This window comes from Hyperoodon ampullatus, assembly GCF_949752795.1.
Source record: "Hyperoodon ampullatus genome assembly, chromosome: 5".
In the NCBI taxonomy this organism is placed as follows: Eukaryota; Metazoa; Chordata; class Mammalia; order Artiodactyla; family Ziphiidae; genus Hyperoodon; species Hyperoodon ampullatus.
The window spans coordinates 39108332-39123831 of record NC_136918.1 but is presented as its reverse complement, the minus strand read 5'-3'; the positions used below and the strand labels follow the sequence as shown (position 1 = coordinate 39123831).

The 15500-nt window shown below is 41.7% G+C and overlaps 1 protein-coding gene across 2 annotated transcripts in view; it reads right to left on the bottom strand.

The window, feature by feature from the left end:
- FGF12 (fibroblast growth factor 12) overlaps positions 1 to 15500 on the bottom strand; it is a gene marked incomplete at both ends in the record, with an annotated part of 355334 nt that overhangs the window by 203599 nt on the left and 136235 nt on the right. The window lies entirely within an intron of this gene.

Here is a 15500-nt window from a genome sequence, read left to right as displayed (position 1 = left end):
ATAAATGTCAATGGTTTAAATACTGAAATGACTATTTGAAAAGAAGACATTCTGGTAACATATCTGTACTTTTTTTTCTTTCTAGAGGCAGATCAATAAATCTCTGCAACAGTAAGCCAAATGTAAGTGAATAAAAGCTAATTATGATTAGAAAATACAGAGGTATGCTAAAAAATGAATTATGTCTCTCCCTCCTGCATCTAGTGTCTGCCTGCAAGATGCCACTAAGTTTGTGGTCCCATTCCAGAATCACTGTTCAGACCAAACTGCCACTGTAATTGCTAAGCTTTCAGCAGTCATAATCAGGTCCTGGAAGACTTCTCTTTCTGCTGAATGACAACTCTCTATCTATCTTTCCTGGGTTTTGAAATTCTGATCACATTCACGCTTGGTTGAGAACCACAGGAAAAAGCCAAACCCCCATGGCCATGAGATGTCACTGGAAAGTATGTGGAAACAGATTCCACCTTCAGTAAATACTTCATCTGAGTGAGCCCCAATACTACAAGTCATTTTTCCAGCACACACAGAAAAATCAAGCCATGCATATTTCTGTATTTCAAACCAGAAGTGGTCTGCAGCTTTTAAAAACACCCTACACACTAATACCATCAAACTGATCTTTGTATACCACATTTGAATTTTTGTATATCAGCTAACATAAATATTTAAAGCTTTCTCACTGTGGTACTAGCTGCCAGCAACAATCTATTTTCTACAGCATTACCACCATTCTTTTTTTTTTTTTTTTACATCTTTATTGGAGTATAATTGCTCTACAATGGTGTGTTAGTTTCTGCTTTATAACAAAGTGAATCAGCTATACATATACATATATCTCCATATCTCTTCCCTCTTGCGTCTCCCTCCCACCCTCCCTATCCCATCCCTCTAGGTGGTCGCAAAGCACCGAGCTGATCTCCCTGTGCTATGTGGCTGCTTCCCACTAACTATCTACTTTCCATTTGGTAGTGTATATATGTCCATGCTACTCTCTCACTTCGTCCCAGCTTACCCTTCCCCCTCCCCGTGTCCTCAAGTCCATTCTCTACGTCTGCGTCTTTATTCCTGTCCTGCCCCTAGGTTCTTCAGAAACTTTTTTTTATTTTAGATTCCATATATATGTGTTAGCATATTCATTTTTCTCTTTCTGACTTACTTCACTCTGTATGACAGACTCTAGGTCTATCCACCTCACTCCAAATAACTCAATTTTGTTTCTTTTTATGGCTGAGTAATATTCCATTGTATATATGTGCCACATCTTCTTTATCCATTCATCTGTCAGTGGACACTTCAGTTGCTTCCATGTCCTGGCTATTGTAAATAGTGCTGCAGTGAACATTGTGGTATGTGACTCTTTTTGAATTATAGTTTTCTCAGGGTATATGCCCAGTAGTGGGATTGCTGGGTCGTATGGTAGTTCTATCTGTAGTTTTTTAAGGAAACTCCATACTGTTCTCCATAGTGGCTGTATCAATTTACATTCCCACCAACAGTGCAAGAGGGTTCCCTTTTCTCCACACCCTCTCCAGCATTTATTGTTTGTAGATTTTTTGATGATGGCCATTCTGACTGGTACATCACCACCATCTTTGTCTCTACTTCAGTTTTGGGCAAAAGTTAGACTACTCTAGCACATTTATAGCCCTATTTCATAAAAATTAGTAGAAAAAGAAGAATGCTGCTTCTGGTGATAAAAATTGAGGCAGGGATAGAAATCATATGACTGGTGAAGTAGTTATGTGTTATCCTCAGAAGGACAATCAATGAATTTCAACTGACAGTGTCGTTCCTTCACCAATTTATTAAACCAATATTTACTCAGAACCTCTTTTTTTGGGCAGGCAAAAAATGCTAAGCACTGTGTGTTAAACTAAACAAATTTATTGATGTTTGAGTCTAGATAAGACTTCTAGATAAGGATTCAATTCAATAAACTCTTTGGGAATGGACCTGCTCCCTATGACATATATCTTTTGCACATGTGACTAGATCACACATACTTGGGAGTTTGAGGTAATGCCTACATAAACATGTCTTCTTCAAAGCAGTCCTAAGAAGTAGAAAAGTTGCCAAAAAACTCATAATGAGGAAGTAGGGTATTAAAAAAAGAACTAAACTGGATTCTGATTGATAACTATGTATTATTACTGTGGTTAAATAAATTCAATGTATTTATAACTTGAGCACCTTTGACTTAAATTCTCTTTGATTTGAGAATCTTCTCCTCTAAGTAGTGTCAGAAATCAAGGCATGGATTCATTCTCAATGTGTTGTCTCCATGCCCCTGACCCCCAAGGGACATGTCGGAGAAGCATGTAACTAGCTAACCTCACTGCAAAAAAATACACTGTACCCCTACCACCTATTAAGCCCTACCAACCTTCCCAGGCTTAGTTCCAGATCACCTCCTCAGGAAGACTTGGCTATCATAAGTGTGAGTCACTTTTATAATTAGGAGAAATAATAGAATGTGTGAGTCTCTGCCACAAGGCTAACTGGTTGACAGGCAGATGCTAATGTGATACATTCAGCTCTAGATGTGCAATCAGGAGACCCAGCTTTGAACCACAGTTGCTGTGGGGTCCTGAGCAAGTCACTTAGTATCTGAAGCTGTTTTCCTATCTGTGTAATGGGAAAAAAATAATTTCTACGCTAACTATAATAATTTAGAATTTCAGATGAATAAATAAATGTGATAATATGAAATAAAAAACCCATAAAAATATAAATCCTAATTAAGGTCTAATTTTTCAACCCTGAAAATTGACGAAACAGTGTAAGTAAACCAAAGGAAGTATTTTACAAATAGGCTTTGCTGATTCACGTTTTAGTAAAATATTAATTGAGCTTGTAAAGTCACTAAAGTAACCAAAAGATTAAGAGTAGAGGATAGAAAAGGATAGAAGGAAGGAAAGGAACAACTGTCTTCTAATTCATATTTTATCTCTAATAAACTTGATAAGGTCAAGTCATGTTTTGATAGGTAATGAGATGCATGGCAGCTGAATCATTAAAGCCTGAAAATGACTGTTTGGTTTTTTTTCATGCTCCTCTTTCTGTAGCTGTAATTAAACACTCCTTTTGCTACAGTGAAGCTATCCCCCTGTTGGGACCCTGGGGATTCAGGTTGGTAACTCCTGTTCAAGTTAATGAGCGTAAGGCTGTACACCAAGCCCCACCACCCAAGAGCAGTGCAGAACAAGCTTAGAGTCTGAGTTTTAATTATGTGATGATCTATGAAAGTGAATGTTTTACACTATAGCTGTTTCAAAGGAGCCCTGACCATCTATTAAACAAATGCCCTGGACCTAGGATGTGTCATGGAAAGCAGTATAGCCTGCCTGACAGGCCTATACCTTTATTACTATCAAATCCTATCAACCTTTCCAGGCTCAGCTCAAGACCACCTCCACCAGGAAGGCTTATCTATCATAAGGGAGGATCACTTTTATAATTGGGGGGAAAAAAAGAAAATGTTTTGTTGTATTTTAAAGAAAGGGGTTTAAAAAAATGAGACCACTTTTTGGGATATCTAGCATCCTGAGTGCATTCAACAAAACATGCTTTTTATTTTTCAGACCATGCTTAGGCATCTAACAGATTAATAAAACCTGCACTGTCCTCAGGGAGCACCCAGTCTAATGCATGAAACATACGTATACATAGTGTGAGATAGCTGTTAAATGATGAATGGAAGCAAAGTGACATGATGTCACAAGGAGCAAGGGACTAATTCTGTCTAGAAGTTAGATGAAGGCACCTCACCTGTCACTTGAGGAGTGAATAGCATTTTCATAGGCAAAGAAACCAGAGGAAGGCCATTCCAGAAAAACAATGGATGAAAGAAAAAACAGCATGGCAGACTTTGGGAATGATGCAGAATCTGGTATAGGCATAATATACAGCAGAGTTTTGCAAATGTTGACACGCAGGTAAGTGCCTATCCTCAACAAATGTTCACAGGTAAACAGTGAAGTAAGAAAAATATGGTCAACAGAGTAAGTTTTTTATTAAGCTAATTTTATTTTCAATTTATATGACTCTCCTTGATTCGAAGATTATGTTTTTCCATTATTTTTTCATTTTTTTATGAAGCAATGGCTATATTATTTGATGATGATAAGACATTGGTTTAGTTTGTTCCCTTTTGCACTCTAAATTAGTGTAGCAAATACTGCTAGATTTTCTCTAAAATCCATTTCCTCTTTTTCCTGGGCACCCAGCTAGACCATATGTCCTAGCCTCCCTTGCAGTTAGGTTTGGCAGATGAATGAGTGTCATATGGAATGTTAAGTGGAAGTGATGTGTGCCATTTTCAGGCCAAGGCTTTTAAAATCAAACATTATCCTCCACATTTTCTCTTCCTTAATGCTGGCTGGATTTAGATGATAAAGCCCTAGGAGATGTCAACAAAATAGGAGAATTCTGGTGGAAGAAAAGACAACAGCCATCAGAAATACCCACCTTGGACAGTTAGGTGAATAAGAACTAGCAGTGGTTGTACATAGTGACACCCTTCCTAAGAGAATATGAAAAGGGGGTAGAAGGGTGGAGAGTAACGTCACAGTGCAGAAACCTGATAAAAAAATAATGCTACCTCAGCCGGGGTCAAGATTAAGGTCCACAGTCATAAATCACGCTGATAGCCTTGATATCTTGATACCCTTGATATGCTGTAATGAGAATGGCATTGTACCTCTGTGATCTTCCTCCCCCAAACCCATAACACCAGTCTAATCATGAGAAAAACATCAAATAAATCTCAACTATAGGACACTCTACAAAACAACTGACTAGTACCCCTCGAAACTGTCAAAAATTCAAAAAAAAATTCTGAGAAAATGTCATAGCCAAGAGGAGCCTAAGGAGATAAGACAACTAAATGTAATGTATCTTAGATGGGCCCCTGGAACTGAAAAAGGACATCAGGTAAAAAGCTGAGGACATCTGAATAAAGTATGGACTTTAATTATTCATAAGGTATCAACACTGACTCACTAATTGTCACAAACATACCAAACGAATGTAAGATGTTCATATGGGAAACTGGGTGTAGGCTTCACTTTTCTGTAAATGTAAAACCATTTTTAAATAAAAAGCTTATTAAAAATAATAATTAGAGCCACAAAAGCAAGTAAGAAATTTTACCTTCAAAGAGGTTGGTGAGAAAGAAGGTGAAGCATAGGAACTCATGTTCAGCATCGCTTCCCTTCAGGCTGACGTGGCAATTTCCACAGAAGGTTTGACTTCAAAGCCACTCAGAAAAGCTGAGACCTGAAGGAATTATCTAGACATTCCTGCTGCCTTAAAGTGTACTGCCTTAAAGTGTAGTGCTTACCTAGGTACACGCTGGAAACCAGAACACAGACAGAGCCAAGGAAGCCTAGTCACACATCTCAAAATAAATACTAGATTGTAGAAAACAGAATGAATTTTAGAATTGGAAAGGAACTCAGAATCCAATACCTTCCTGCATCAAAATACCTTCCTTCATCAAGTTCAAAGATAAAAAAGAAAAACTGAGCCTCAGAGGGAAAATGTCTTGTCCAAGGTCATCCAGCCAACACACGGATGAGTTAGGAAAGGACTCGTCTCTGATATACTGAATGAACATTGTCCTTTCCTTCCCAAAGAGCAGCCAAGACATAATCTGTATATATCTTGTGCAAGCTGCAGGACTGGGGGGCAAGAAGCTAGAGAAGAGATGACAAGGAGGGGCAGGAGCACCTAGCTGTGCATCAGTTACTGAAGTGTGGGAGTGACAAAGGAAAGGAGTTCTAGGAAACCGTGCAAGAAATATGTATTTAATATCGACATATTTTATATACATGCATATATATATGAGATACTAGCATTGCATTGTGTTTATCTAGGGCCAGCCTATTCAACATTTGCACCTAAACTTAGAGAAAGTGCCCCCATGTAAACTCTAATCTAAAATGAAAAATATAGGGCTTCCCTGGTGGCGCAGTGGTCGAGAGTCCACCTGCCGATGCAGGGGACACGGGTTCGTGCCCCGGTCCGGGAAGATCCCACATGCCGCGGAGCGGCTGGGCCCGTGAGCCATGGCCGCTGAGCCTGCGCGTCCGGAGCCTGTGCTCCGCAACGGGAGAGGCCACAGCAGTGAGAGGCCCGCATAACGCAAAAAAAAAATAAAAAATTTATATATATATATATATATATATATATATATATATATATATGTAATCCAAACTTTATTATGAGCTATATCCAGAGAATTAATAGTATTTATTATAATAACAATGGCTGTATTATGAACCCATCTACTTTTTTTTTTTTGCGGTACGCGGGCCTCTCACTGTTGTGGCCTCTCCCGTTGCGGAGCACAGGCTCTGGACGCGCAGGCTCAGCGGCCATGGCTCACGGGCCCAGCCGCTCCGCGGCATGTGGGATCCTCCCGGACCGGGGCACGAACCCGTGTCCCCTGCATCGGCAGGCGGACTCTCAACCACTGCGCCACCAGGGAAGCCCCTGAACCCATCTACTTTGTACCAGGCACTCCTCCAATGATTTCACTACACGTGTATCTGGTATTCACAACAACTCAATGTGTAAGGTACTTTTTCTCATTTGTCAGGTGAGAGTATCAAGATTCAGAGAAGCTACATCACTTACCCTATAGGTTACAGGACTAGTAAGTGAAGAGGCAGATCTAGCGTACCATTCTATGGTCCCAGCTGTTCTCCAGCACCGTTCAGTCTCTTTAAGAAACACACCGGCAAAACTGGAACATGTCCAGAGGAACAGGAGCCAAATAAAGAGGGTGGTACAAAGCACTGACATATGAAGAATGGCTGAATGAACAGTCGATATGCAGCCTGGAGAAAGGAGGATGAAGGGGACGTGAGAGTTGTTCCCACTTTCTTGAGAGCAGAAGTAAGAAGACAGAAGAGGAGACAGAGGTAAGAAGAGGCCAATTTGTTCTGAGTGGCTCCACAGGGATAAAACTAGGGCCGATGGCTGAACGTTACAGGGAGGCAGGTAAAAATGAACTTTCTGTAAACTGTATTCAAAGAGAAAACAGGCTGCCTAAGGAAAGCGTCATTGGACAGAAGCAAACAGAGAGAAGCAGAAAAAACTACAGGTCAGGACAGCTATGAAGGACACAGATATCTCTGAGAGCTAAGGCATTCTGCATGGCAATGCGAGGTCCTTTCTAGCCCTGAGGTCCTGGAAAGCTTTGAGATAAGCCAGATGGCCGTTAAATACAAGTTCACGTTTCTGTTTCTTAGTGTGTGCTTAGGACATGGAATTGAAAAGACTGTTTAGCAGGCATCCTGCAAATGGAGAATACTTTGTAAAAGTTAAGCATGCATTGTGTAGTCATTTGATGGGGCTTTTTAATCAGTTTCTGTGGGCTTACAAACCAGACCTTTGGTATAAAGGTTTAATGTTGCCCACTTAAAGGAACTGAGATTGAAGAGGCTGTTAAATTGTGATTCTTGTCAAGTTCTTCTGGGCTTCATACCACTGCAGATTTCAAAATTAGATTGTCAGGGTAGGAGACTGTTCATAAACAGATATATTTATGATAATCACAGCTAAAGGGTATAGACTAGGGTACATTTACATACCATAAATCAAAGCCCCAGACAAATTGGAAATGGATACAGTAAAACAGGTGAAAGAGGTTAGAACTTATCTGGACTTTTGAACACTCTGCAGAAATGACAATCACACTAAACTGGGGGAATTTATTAAAAATACTTGTTGTTTAGTAAAAGAGACACAGACCTGAGACCCCACATTCACTCGGGAGACTGCAGCGAATAAGGCGGAGATGTGATATCATGGCATAGCAGAATCTGTCTGCTCTGTGGGATAAAGATTACCACATCCTGTCCTGAGTCCTCAGTCTTCCCATAGGTCAAGTGAAGGTGATGGTGCCCTCAGCAGTTACCCATATAAGGTCCATGGAAATCCCTGTGAAGCGCTAATAATGGCAAGCGGATTCTGTATCTATAAGCAGAGATCTATTTTCTCAATCAGCAGATACTGGTAGCACGTTTTATTAAAAAAGCAAGTATTTACTGAGCACCAGACTTTCTGGTGGGTATTCTAGGTAGAGAGAAGAACAAGTGATATGCTCATAAAACAGCCTTTTTTTTAAAAAAAAGTGCCCCAAACCTGATTTCCATGGGACTGATTTCCACAGGGTACATCTTCCCACCGTGGCTGATTTAAAACTATCATTTGACCTCACTGGATGCAGAGCTGGAGCAGAAGAAATGAGCATCCCAGACTCCAGGATCCAGCACAGAACTGAATACAACAGAGAACAAGCCATGAAGCTTACATTCCAGCAGGAAAGACCAGAAGTAAACAAACAATTCATACATAAGAGTTTTCGTATAGGTGCCATGATGAAAATGAAAGCGATGAAAAAGGATGGAGGGTCCAGGGGATGGATGTGTTGTGAACAGCATGGTTAGAAGTGGACTTCACCGAGACCTGATGAAGAGCCGTGGGGTAATAGCTAAGGGCATCTGGAAACAGGGACTAGCAGATGCAAAGTAATCCTAATGCTTGAAAAGACTGGGAACCAGCAGATGAGAGGCTCTCTGAAGATCCTCCTCTCGACCAGGAGTTGGCAAACTACGGTCCTGTCGCTGCCAATTCTGTAAATAAAGTTTTATTGGAACACAGCCTGTGTGCCTTCATTCACACATTTGCCCCTGGCTACTTTCGTGCTACAACAACAGAGATGAGTAGTTGCAATGGAGACCCTACAGCCTGAAAAGCCTGAAATATTTACTAACAGGCCCTTTCCAGAAAAAGCTGGCCAACCCTTGCTCTAGACCCTTGCCGATGTAGCTCCCTCTGCCTGAAATGCACATCCCATGCCATGCCTTCTCTCTGTCCAGAATTCCTCCTCAGTCTTCCATGTTCAGCTGTCTTCCACGGGGCCCTCCCTGACACCCTGAGGCTAAATTAATCACTCCCTCTGCACAGCTCCCTCAGGCACAGGCTAGGAGAGGACTCCCTACACTGTTACAGCTGTTTGCATATGATCTGTCTCTGCTGCTGAACTAGGTACAGCTCCTCAAGGACAAGGACCTTGAATGATTCATGACCCTGTCCCAGCAGGTAGCACAGTGTCAGGCACCGGGTAGGTGAGAGGTATGTGTATGTGGATAGAAAGGAGATAAATTATATCTGGGATATTCCACTGTGACCCGTGGCTTTTAGAGGAGCTCCTCATTTGTAAGAAAGATGTTTATAGCCTTTGAAAATCATGCCTCCAGCCTTCAGTGCCTTTCTTTCCATTTTCAGTCTCGACTCAGCCCCTCCACACTGAACACAGTTGACAAGCACAGCGGCATCCTCCATAAACTGAACAGTCTCCAAAGCCCTGCTCAGCGGGAATCAAGTGACCTTGAGACGGGCAATCATTAACCTTCATGCTGCCTCAAAGTTAAACGGAAAGAAGGACACACTTTTCCAGAATATCCTCTTCATTAAACCAGTCTGAGCTGGGGAAGATGGGAGAAGCAGGGCAGGGAAATGCCCATCAGGATGGGGTTTCTGTACTGAGCCAATTTTATTCCTCATACCATTAACCCCCTCCCTTCCAGCGTCCTCTCTATAAGATGTTCATGAAGGGCTTCCCTGGTGGTGCAATGGTTGAGAGTCCGCCTGCCAATGCAGGGGACACGGGTTCATGCCCCAGTCCGGGAGGATCCCACGTGCCGCGGAGCGGCTGGGCCCGTGAGCCATGGCCGCTGAGCCTGCGGGTCCGGAGCCTGTGCTCCGCAACGGGAGAGGCCACAACAGTGAGAGGCCTGTGTACCGCAAAAAAAAAAAAAAAAAAAAAAAAAAAAAGATGCTCATGAAAATTTAAAATAACTCAACTACCATTTACTGACTCCTAGCATGTACTAGGTGCTGGGTACAAAGCTGAGTAAGATGCAATTCCTACCCTGAAGGCACCCACGGCCTCCTCACTGAGATGCACACACAACTAACCATACCCAGTGAACATGGAAAGTGCCGTCCTAGAGGAATAAACAAAATGCCATGGAAGCACAGAGCATGGGTGCTAACTTTACCTGGGATGGTGAGTTCTGGGACAAGAAGCAGTTAAGAAAGGCTTCAAAGATGAAGCAACATTTTAGACTTGGCCTTGAACAGGCAGGGCAGTTGTGCTCTGAGCAGCATAAGCAGGAGGGACAGCCCCATGGGACACACAAACTGAGCATGTTCAGAGACTGGGCAAGCACACTGGCATGGCCAGGGTGTGGGGAAATAAGAGGGTGCACGCAGTGGCTGGAGGTGACAGCAGAATGGAAATATGGTCCCAGGACACTTGAGGTTCTTTAAGCAAAGTTTACCTTTTTTTTTTTTTTTTTTTTTTTTGCGGTACGCGGGCCTCTCACTGTTGTGGCCTCTCCCGTTGTGGAGCACAGGCTCCGGACATGCAGGCCCAGCGGCCATGGCTCACGGGTCCAGCCGCTCCACGGCATGTGAGATCCTCCCGGACCAGGGCATGAACCCGTGTCTCCTGCATTGGCAGGCGCACTCTCAACCACTGTGCCACCAGGGAAGTCCCTAAAGTTTACTTTTAAACCAATGATCTCCAAACTCTTTTGAGCATACATCTCCATCTGTAAAAAATGTTAAATCTATAGCCTCCATATGAAATGGAGCAGGACACTCTTGAGGCCTTCCCAGGACAGAACCCCACCCTCCCATGTCCTCTGCCTTATCTGTAGAAAAACTTTAGTCAAAGAATAAATGTAATCAGAGAAATGAGAAAATACAGAAACAAAGGAAAAGCAGTCAAACAAGACCAAATAATAATAGCTTAGTCATTAAATAAAGTCAAGGACTTTTAGTTCCTCCTCAAGGGCTATGGTTAGTACTCTGAGCCATATCCTGTGAGCTGTTTTGTAGATACTGAAACTCCCACCAGGTGGAACAAGTGAACTGCATGATGACCAGACTGTAGCCATGACATAGCTGCCACAATTCCGAGAACTGGCCTCAAAGAAATGGGAAAAAACCGACCCTGGAACTGAAGGCACCTGGGACTGAACTCAAACCAACCCTGGAACTGAACTTAAAACAATCAAGATGACACTGATCAGACCACCACATGACTAACCTCAAGATGATTGTCAGAGCTGTGTCTTTTCTACATGTAGCTCCCTCTCTCTGCCCATACACCCCTGAATCTCCCCCTTTAAAAGCTCTTGCCTACTGATTGTCAGGGGGCAGTTGGCCTTTGGACATGAGCCTGCCCTCTCCCCCAGTTTCCAGCCTCCGAAATAAAGCAAACTTTCCAAACAAACTTATGGTTACCAAAAGGGAAACAGCGGGGGGAGGGATAAATCAGGAGCTTGGTATTAACATACACACACTACTATATATAAGTTAGATAACCAACAAGGACTTAATGTATAACACAGAATATCACTCAATATTCTGTAATAACCTATATGGGAAAAGAATCTGAAAAAGAACGGATATATGTATATGTATAACTGAGTCACTTTGCTGTACACCTGAAACTAACATAAAATTGTAAATCAACTATACTCCAATAAAATTTAAAAAAAAAGAAAATCCAAACATACACATAAGATAAAAAAAAAAAAAAAAAAAGCAAACTTTCCTTTCCACCAACCTTGCCTCTCAGGTATTGGCTTTCGAGCAGCAAGCAGCCAGACCTGAATTTTGGTAACATATGTATGTGTATTTATTATTTATAAATTACATGTAGGTAATTTATAAATACCATATATTACGCATATATTGTAAATGAAAGTTCAAATGTTTAAAAAGGACCAATACTAAACACACACAAAAATTAAAATATCCACATGACAAAAGGTTGTCTTGCCCCCCTCACTTCAGAGAAGAGAAGCATTAGGTACCACTGCATCAGATGAGAGGGAAACTGAAGGATGTTAAGCCTGGGGATAAATTATGAGGGCAGTATTTTAGAAAGCCATACTGGGGAACAATAGAGAAGGATGACTTTGAGTGGGTGGTGCTGTGGTCATGGAAGCCACGTAGGAAGCTGTGACATAATAAGGCGTTAGGTAGGCAGTGGCAATGATGATGGAGAGAAGACATCAGCCTGAGGACTGATGCTTGGTGGGACCTGGTAGATGACAGGATGTGTAGAGTCCCTTCAGCTTTGGAAAAATGTGTGACCTCTCCTTCCCTAAATCCAAATCTATCATTAGGCTTCTAAGAAAGCCCTGTATCAGTGTAGAATATCATGGAAAATGAGGGTGGAAAAAGCTTAATGTGAGCATTCCTAGGAAGCCAAATGACTTCCTTGCCTTTCTAAGGATTTCCGTTCATGAAGGGGAGTTTGATTCTGGTCAACCTCACTGAGTCACAGCCCCTTGGTCTTTCTCAGACTGTCATCCAAGAAATGGACCTTGTCTTCCAGGCAACTCATGAATGAGCTATGGAGGATGAAAACCACAAGATATTTCACACATGAAAATCCTAGAATCTGAAGATTATAGAACCAGAAAAGCCCTTCAGGATGATCTAATTCTACAGATGAAGAAGCAGAACACCAGAGAGAGGGGAAACCCATGAAAGCATGTCTTCCAATCCCTGGACTCGGGGCTCTTTAATACATCATGATCCTTCTGTGCTGCACCCCTTTAAATGAAAACCTTTTTTCATCCTCTCATAGGTATCCTGGCTTTATCCCAAATGAGCTGTGTGGTATCCAGAAAGTTATTTCATTCCTTTATACACAGGTATACTTTGCTTCTTGTGAAACTGTTTGAATGAGTAGGGCCTGCTTCTGAAGGCTGTTCTAAGGAATTAAGGATACACATTGTACCAGTGGGATGGGGGGCAATATAGGGGTGGGGAATGGGAGGCACAAACTACTGGGTGAAAGATAGGCTCAAGGAGGTATATTGTACAACACGGGGAATAGAGCTAATATTTTGTAATAACTGTAAATAGAAAGTAACCTTTAAAAATTGTATAAAATTTTTTTAAATTGTTTTTTAAAGAATACACATTGTAGCATGTTCTATAACCAGCAAGTGGCCTTGCTTGTGGGGTAGATTAACTTTCTGATAGAATTTATGTGGTTTGGAAGACCCATGGTTAGGAGCAGTAGCAATGGGCAAATTCTCCTGAGGTTTTTTTTGTTTTGTTTTGTTTTGTTTTTGTGGTACACGGGCTTCTCACTGTTGTGGCTTCTCCCGTTGCGGAGCGCGGCATGTGGGATCTTCCCAGACCGGGGCACGAACCCGCATCCCCTGCATCGGCAGGGAGACTCTCAACCACTGCGCCACCAGGGAAGCCCTCTCCTGAGCTTTATTCACAGATAACAGTTGTCAAGTATTTACCACGTACCAAGTGCTTTACGTGGATTATCCCTTTAAATTCTCACAGAAATAATTGAAGGCAGACATTGGGCATTTTTTTATAGATTAGGAAACTGAGGCTTACAGAGGTTAAGTCACTTGCTCTAAATCACAGAGGTAATAAATGCCAGAACCAGGTGTTGAAGCCAGAACCCTTTGCTCTTTACACCTTCTCATTGCTAATAATCAGTTGCTTCTTGAAGAAATCTAACATGCTGATACTTCTCTCTTCTTCCTTTATGGTGATCAGCCCACAAAAATGGTAGAAACCTATGAAGAAAGGGACCTAGAACAAACAGCAAACACTAAGCTGGAGTTAAAGCTTTTGGCCTCCCGGTACAAAAATGGGGGGAAAGTATAGACACCTCCATTCATCCAAACAGTTTTCTGTAATAACAGCATCCTCACTTGGCATAGAAAAAAAAATCTTCTCAGTTAGTCTTAAGGCCTCTTTTTCATAGACACATCTTTTGGCACCAGAAATAAATGAACAGGACAGCACAGGCATGACAGTTCCCTGACATCAGAGAAACTGCAGGATGTTGGACCTGTCCTAAAACTGTCCTGTGTCTCAGAGGAAAGCTTTTCATCCAAATTGGCAAGCCTGGGGAATTCCCTCATACACCACAAATCTAAATTACCTGCAGGTAAAATGCCATTGTTGTAAAATGTGATCTTCTGACTGTCATCTTTTTTATAGCATCCACCAAGAAAAATCTGCAGAGTCAACCAGAGTGAGTTGAAGAGGTAATAATACTTTCTGCAAACAAGCAGTTTAGAGCTCCAACAGCACATCAATCAGCTTCGACTCTGCTGCAAGCTCAGGCCAGGCAGGATGGTGCAATGGGAAGTATGCACCAGGGGTCTGTTCCCAGCGGCTGGCTACTCTCCATCCCCACCGTCACCACCTTGGTCGAGGCCATCACAGCTCCCAGCTGATTTCTCCAACACTCACTAACACTCTTACCCTATTTCCCTTCCAAACCACACTACAGTGGAGGTAATATTTTACGGCATAAATTGGATCATGTCACTCTCCTGCTTAAACCCTTTAATAGCTTCCATTTCATTTACAATAAAACGTCAAACCCTTAGCATGGCCTGGAGAGCTTTGCACCATGTGGCTCCTGTTTACCATTCCATCATCATCTCAATTTACTCTCTCCCTGGCTCACCAAGCTCTAGCTAGGCACACACGCCTTGTTCTTCAGATCGAAGGATCTTTGCACATGCATTTCCCTCTGCCTGGATTGATTTCGTCCTAAGATAAATTCAAGTTTTAGCTTAAATGTCACTCCACAGAGGTCTTGTCTAGGCTCCCCATCTAAATCTGCCTTCATATTCAGATTCAGATTCTCTGTCAACAAACTATGTTTTCCCCCTTCCTAACACATGTCCCAATTTGTAATTAGATATCTATTTTTCTTTACTTCCTTAATATTTATTTCCTCCTCTAGACTGTAGCACCCATGAGGGTGAGGCCATGTTAGTTTTAGCCATCATAATATGCCCAGTACTTATTTAACATAGTACCACTAACACAACGTAGGAAGCCAACACATATTTGTTCAATGTGCTGTTTTCCTCTCTCCAGGCTTCAGGTTTCATATATAAAATGACGGCTTTGGAACAATTCAGTGGCTAGAGGTTTAGGATCCCAGAAACCTAAGGGACTCACAAGTAGAAATAGATACAAGTTGTTTGCAATGAAGTAAAACTGAAAATGGAGAAAGTATTTTTAATAGATTTTAGAGACATTACATCTCTCACCACCGTATATTAATAAAGATTGTTAAATTCCATTTAAAATATAATTACACAAGCTATAATAATATAATTAAATTATTACCTGATATAACAATACTCAAAAAAGAAGTAGAAATAGTTATCAAATGTGGTTAGTATACTTGTGATGTAAATATGGATTGCATGTTATACCTCAAATTCAATTTGGAGGCTCTTGGGGACAACTTGAAAGCAACTGAAACAGAGGTACAAGGAATTGTCACTGTGACTGATTATGAGGGCCCATTACAAATGCATAGATGAAAAATTCCCTGGACAAAGATATGAACCTGTGGCTTCAGAGAAGTGTGTCAAAACAATACTCTCAAGGGTGGCCAC